Consider the following 7063-nt stretch of genomic DNA (forward strand, 5'->3'; position numbering starts at 1 on the left):
GACGGGTCAAACTTCAATGAAATTTTTTGGTCAATAAATTACACCACAGTGGTGCATACAAAAAATTATGGTGTTTTTTTTTTTGATGATGAAGGATTAAAAGAAGAGGGTAAATTTAAGGTTGAAAAAAATTCACCTTCGTGGTGGTAAATCGAAGAAAAAGCTTTTTATTGAATATTTCTTTGTTATGCTGTGAGGTGTTGCTCGGTAAGAGTGAAGAAAATCTTGTAGATCATACCGCCAATTACGTCCCATAGTACAGCTTATTTTCAAGGTCTTCAATAAAGTTCTGTTTTGCCTCTCGACCAATCCATTTTGAAAAGCTGCATAAGGAACTGTATGCTTGATTGAGATTGCATTTGTCTGACAAAAATTCAAGAATTCTACTGAAGAAAATGGCTGACCATTATCGCAAACAACTTCAATAGGATAGCCGAACCTTGCAAAAATTTCCCTCATTTTAGTGACTGTGACTTTTGCTGTCATTGAAGTAAGTATAGCAACTTCAACGTACCGGGAGTAGTAGTCTGTCGCTACAAGCAAATGGTAACCGCCAGGAATTTCCATGAAATCCACCGCTATTTTCTTCCACGGTCCGTTAGGCATCTCGGTTCTTGTTATAGGAAGTGTATCAGGTTCTGATACAAGCGTACATCCTGTGCAAGATTGGACGAATTTCTCTACCATAGAGTCCATCCTAGTCCACCATACTTTAGATCGTAGTCGACGTTTCATTGCTGCACTTCCAAGGTTAGGTTCGTGTGCAAGCTTCAAAATTTGGGTTTGTAGGATTCGAGGAATTACAATTCTTTGATCTTTCATCAATAAATGTCCATCACTGGTGAAGCATCCCGACATCTTTGCATAACGCATTAATGTTCTAGGCCAACGTCGAGAAGGGTACGGTAACCATTTAATCAGTTCTTGCAGTTCTTCATCTGAGTTTGTGGCAGTTACAATTTCCTGAAGGGTTATTGCCAACGGGCAAGCATCACTAGCTATCATTCGTACGATTCTTTCTGATTCTTCATCAAAGCTAGGTCCATTATCTGGTACAGATTGGAAGAGTCGTGACAGCGGGTCAGCGATGTTATTCTTTCCTGGACGGTACATTACTTTGAAATCGTAGGACATCAGGCGCAACTTCCATCGTTCAATTCTTGGTGACGGCTTCAGACGATCTTCAAAAATCACGACTAACGCCTTATGGTCCGTAACCAGATGGAAAAACTTCCCGTAAAGATAATAGTGAAACTTTTCACAAGCCCATACTAATGCTAAAGCTTCTCGCTCAGTCTGCACATACTTCTGTTCTGTCGGAGTGAGAGTTTTAGACGCATAACAGATCACACGATTGCGATTATCTTTCCCTTTCTGTACCAAAACAGCACCAAGGCCAACAGGACTCCCATCGGCAATAACATAAGTTTCATCGTCAATATTATAAAATCCAAGGGTATTTTTGTTAAGTAGAATCATCTTAATTTGCTCGAATGCTTGTTAGTGTACTGGTTTCCATTCGAAGTTTATGCCTTTCCTTGTGAGCTGATTTAGGGGGTGTGTAATGGTTGCCATATTTGGAACATGTCGATGAACGAAATTAACCAAACCAAGCAGACTTCGAACTGCTTCTGCGGACTTGGGGACTTGTAATTTTTCGATAGCTTCCAGTTTTTCTTGAGAAATTGAAATTCCTTGTGTAGAAATGTGATAACCCAAGAAGTCTATTTCCCTAGCGCCTGTGATAACTTTGTCAGCATTCAGTTGTATCTTGTACTGCTTCAATCTGTTATACACCATCAAAGTTCTTTCACGAAGCTCAGATTCGTTTCTAGCGGGGATCAGAATGTCATCGATGAAAATAATAAGCCATGGAAGATCAGCAAAAATCGTCTCCATAACTTTTTGAAACAACTCAGGAGCAGCAGAAAATGTCCAAACATGAGCCTTTTATAACGGAATAAACCAAGGGGAGAAATGAAGGTGGTGATGTATCGACAATCTTCTCGAAGAAGAACTTGATGGAAAGCTTGTCGAATGTCAAGTTTAGTGAAAATTTGATTTCCTCCGATTTTCTTCGTTATTTGCTCGAGTGTTGGAAGGGGATGGACTTCTCTAACTATTGCTTTGTTAGCCTCCCGGAGATCTACAATAAGTCTGACCTCATCGAAGCTTTTACGCTTTACTAACATTGGAGAGACCCATTCAGAAGCTTCATTGACACGTTCAATGATGTCCTGCTTCTCTAGCTCCCGAAGTTTTTTCAAGGTCAATTCTTCAAGAGGAAATGGTATGCGACGAAGGCTTTGGCGGACTGGAGTTACAGTTTTATCGATTTTGATATTAGCAACAATACCTGTACACATGTGAAGTTTAGAATGGATTTATTTAAATTTACCTGTATAAATTATTGCTTACCATCCATATGTGGGAACGATTCATCATTCACTGCTTGCAAAAATTTCACCAATCCAAGTTTGACTGCTGTGTCACCTGAGAGAAGAGCATTTCCCATTCTGGATCACGTAGAACGTAGTGTCGGTACTCCGACCGTCGATCATAGCTTCTGCGTCGACTTCACCAAGCACTTTCAACGGTGTATTTATCCCATAAGCATTGAATACTTTGCTGCTTCCTCTCCTGATAGAGTATGCTTCAAACCCAACGCGTTTCAACGTAGCCCAATCCGCTTCGCTTAAAACGTCTTCGTCTGCTCCTGTGTCAATCACGAACTTCAAACAAACTCCTCCAACAGATACTGGAACCAGCTTCTTTCCTGCTCCTAGATGGAAAAGATCAACTACATCTGAGTTGCGCTCGGTTCCATCTACAGATACTTCTCGTACGAATCGCTTTTGTTTACGGGAAGCTCCGAAACGATTGTACTGGGACGGTTGTCCGTTGGTCTTCTTCCTTTTTTGAAAACAGCAGCGGGAAAAGTGTCCCACTTGACCACAACTTCTGCATTCGAGTGATTTGGCTGGACACGATGGATCTTTCGAATCATGTCTGCCATTGCATCGGAAACATCTAAACCGCCTTGGTCCTCCGAGTTTGGAGCGTACCTTCAAAATTGACTCTTCATTGGCCTCCGTTTCGACAGCGCTGACTTTTTGTAAGTTTCCGTTCCGATTGTCCAAATCGCTCATCTGTATTTGAACAGACTCGTGGGTACGACCGATCGCTACGATCTCCTTGAAGTTAAAGTCTTTTTCCAGGCACTTCCTCTTCAGACTCACATCCGTTGTAGTTGTAATAATTTGGTCAGCTACCATGCTTTCCAGCTGATCTCCAAAATCACAGTAGGCTGCCTGCTTTTTCAGTCTGATGACAAAAGTGTCAAACTTTTCACCTACAGCTGGTTTCATCTCGCGGAACTTCTGACGTTCGAACGTTTTCGAGAGTCTCGGTACAAAGTAATCGTCCAACATTGACATGGCAATGTGGTACCGGTTCTCCATAGCGTGTGATTCGTGAACATGAACTTGCTTGACCACTTTCCGGATGTCTGGTCCACCGAACATCATCAGGGATTTGAATTTTTCCTCCTGATTGTCAACGTCCTTCCATGCTAGGTATGCTTCAAAATGTTCACGCCACTTCTCCCAGCGGGCAGACACTGGTCCGCCGGCATCTTCGGCAAACGGAGGGATCAACTGGTTTACCTAGAAAACACGCATTTTAAGGTACTTTACGAGCTACACTACGTCTGTGACGTATTTTTATCAAAATTCATGTGATCTGCGTACTACACAAAACTCAGGTTCCGCACTGAAATACACATCACATTATCACTCTGCGTACTTCATCCCAAATGTTGGGTTCCGCATTTAACATTCTCTAAGTTCAGATTTACTGCGTACTACATCCTTAAACGTCGGATTCCGCTTAAAATATCTCATATTTTCCTGCGTACTTCATTCCAAACGAAAGGTTCCGCTTTCTTTCACATTAGGAATTTCTGCGTACTGCATCCCATGAAACATTGGGTTCCACATAATGATACTTTTTACATATTTCACTGCGTACTTCATCCCGTTGCTATGGGTTCCGCGTATTTTGTTTAGAATTTTCCAGAATCACCGGGTCTCACGTCATCAACAAAATTGTTTTAGTGAGAATCATCCCTAGGCGATTAGGATTTTCATTCCGAAAAAAAATACCCTGAACTGCCTCTATTTCTTAGGATGTTAAATTCCGGGTTTACGGGAGAAATTGAAATTCAATTTTCTCAGGTAAAATCATCCCTAAGAATTTCCTATCCACGGAAATGATTTCAGGTTTGGTACATTAGAATTTCCCACTGCAAACTCTCTCGAAAATCTGCTTTATCACAAGTACTCACCATAGGCCAAGCCATCTCACGGGGGTCCGAGTAAAATTTTCTGGGGTGGAGTGTCCAAATCCGTGGGTAACTTTTATCGCTCGTCGCCAAAATGTAGAAACGTCTGGTTCGGTCCGAGGTACAACTGATAATGAATATTTATTCTCATGCTTTAAGGTTGTTACAAAACCAATGGTTGCTTAGATCCTACAATGGTGAAACAAACTTCACTGACAATTTTTGGTGCACCGTTCTGGTGAATGGAGGAGCATGCTTTATTGGAAATTTCTGGTGAAAAATTTGCATAGCTCTGATTAATTAAATGAACAGAAAATTTCTGTTGAAAAACTTGCGCTGGTCTGGTAAATGAAGGCACAAGCTTTATTTAAAATTAAGCTATAGGGAAAACAGCCCTATTGTTGCGGTACGTTAGCAGCGTTAGAAGCCTATTGTTGGGTATGGAGACCTCCATACACAACAATAGGCTTCTAACGCTGCTAACGTACCGCAACAATAGGGCTGTTTCCCCTATTGAAATTTTCTGGTGCAAAATCTGCACCGTTCTGGTAAACAAAGGACAAGCTTTTCGGAAAATTTTTGGTCTTAAATTTGCATCCTTCTGCTGAATAGAGAAATAAATTTTAATAATAATTTCTGGAGTAAAATTCGCACCATTCTGATGATTGGAGGGAAGCTGCTTTACTGAAAATTTATGATGAAACCTGCAATATTCTGATGATAGGAGAAACCAGCTATATTGAAAATGTCTGGTGGAAAATGGAAAAAAGGAAATCTGCACCAATTTCAAGCGAATTCCGAGGATAATTTCTAGCTCATTCCCTGAAAAATTTCTGAAACCCTAAAGGAATTTCTGTTCCAAGGTGTTCTAAGACAAAATCATGAAGAGTTTTAAGTATAATTCCAGTGGACTTCTGAGAAGAATTTCAAAAGAGCTATTTGGAGAGTTCTAAAAAAATTCGTTTAGAACCTCAAGGATATTGAATTCTGAGGACAGTTCGAAAGGATTTCTGGGGAGTATTCCAAGAAAATTCTGCGAATAATTTCTAGTGAATCCTGCAGATAGTTCCAAGAAAATTCCGAAAATAATTTCGAGAAAATTAAATTTTGAGTGAAATTCCAGAGGGATTTTGAGGAAAATTTCACGGGAGTACCGATAATTTCTAGCTCATTCGGGAATAATTTCTGGATAATACAGAGGAAGTTCTTCTGAAACTCTAAGGGAATTTCAGTTCCAAGGTGTTCTGATTAATAGTCAAGAAGAGTTCTAAAAATAATTCCAGAGGACTTCGGAGAATAATTTCAAAAGAGCTCATTGAGTTCTAAAAATTTCTAAAAGAACCTCAAGGAATTCTGAGGATGGACTATTTCACAATTGTACAAAATTTAAAGACAGTTTTTGGATTCACTAATTAAAAAGTGGGTAATAGTTTGCCATTGAACCTTGGTCTATTGTTGTCTTACTAAGAATTTGTCTAAGTATCTTCTCTGAAAATGTCAAGTAATTTGTTACCGTGGTTAAAAAGTTACAGCTGTTTATGTGCGTTGCAGTAAATTCGGGATTGTCCTTTATATGATATTTAGAACATGTTGAATATTCGGCATCATTTTCTGTCAACCCGACTGGCGGTACTTTGGGACAGGGTTGACATGCTCAATCCTTCGCACAAGTCGTCATCCCGTTAACAATACTGTACTCGTTTGTCAAAATAGTTGTGTGCGCTGTTCCAATCGTTACATATTTTTAATCCTTTTTAATAGTCCTATAAGCCTTGGCATTTAGGTCAAAATTTGAAGAAAAAAATTAGAACTACATTTTTTGCTGATAATGACTATGTTCAACGTACTCGCAACTGTAATAGAAAACTGTAACTTCAACAGCATAAAAGGACTTACAAAACCTTGAAATAGTCCAAAATAAACTGTAATGATGCCTTCAAAATATACAAAAACGTACTGCACAAAATTTCAGAAAGGTAACTGAATAAAAGATGATACCAGTACCTTGAAGAATATATTTTCTTTGGTTTATATTTTTTAACCTGTAAAGAAGAGCATGACGCAAAACATTATTACAACGATTCCTGCAGGGTTCAGAAATTGGAAGAAAGCGACCAAGTTGCTGGGCAACCACAATCGCAGTGATACCCATGTTGGTAGTATGAAAGCGTGGAAGAATTTCACAACCAGGAAGGGTATCGACGAAGAACTGGACCACCAAAAAAACAGCTATGATTGCTGCTAGTGAGGCAAAGCGGCTACAAAATCGCTTTATAATGGAAAGTTTCATCGATATTGTGCGCATCCTTTGCAAAGGTGGCCGACCACTTTATGAGCATTCGGAAGGAGCGGAAAGTGTGCCACCCAGTTGGTGGCTAACTACGATCCTGTGCTGGAAAAACACATGGCGGAAGGTGCCAAAAATTGCCAGTACACAAGTAACCGTATTCAAAATGACATGATTCCGTCGTAATATTGTAATGTTGCGGAACATCGTGAAAACCTTGCGAGGAAAACTAGTGGAATTCATTGCAGATGAGACGAGCAATTGTGGCTACCACGAGCAGTTGGCGATTGTCATCAGGTATATTGATAATGATGGGATTAAATTGCCAATTCCACAGGCTGTCTGAAAGCAGTTTGCGTTGAAGAAGATGAACCACCACCGGAGCAAAAAATAAATAAAATTAACTAAATTGAACAGTAGGGAAACAGTGGTGG

General features: G+C 39.9%; 1 pseudogene; it reads right to left on the minus strand.

Annotated features, from left to right (window-relative positions):
* Positions 1-2029: 2029 nt before the first annotated feature.
* LOC135700906 (uncharacterized) lies at positions 2030-3440 on the minus strand (annotated as a pseudogene).
* Positions 3441-7063: the final 3623 nt, after the last annotated feature.

Source organism: Ochlerotatus camptorhynchus, unplaced genomic scaffold (assembly GCF_037179485.1).
Source record: "Ochlerotatus camptorhynchus isolate MF236.1 unplaced genomic scaffold, CSIRO-AGI_Acam_v1.1 ptg000014l, whole genome shotgun sequence".
In the NCBI taxonomy this organism is placed as follows: Eukaryota; Metazoa; Arthropoda; class Insecta; order Diptera; family Culicidae; genus Ochlerotatus; species Ochlerotatus camptorhynchus.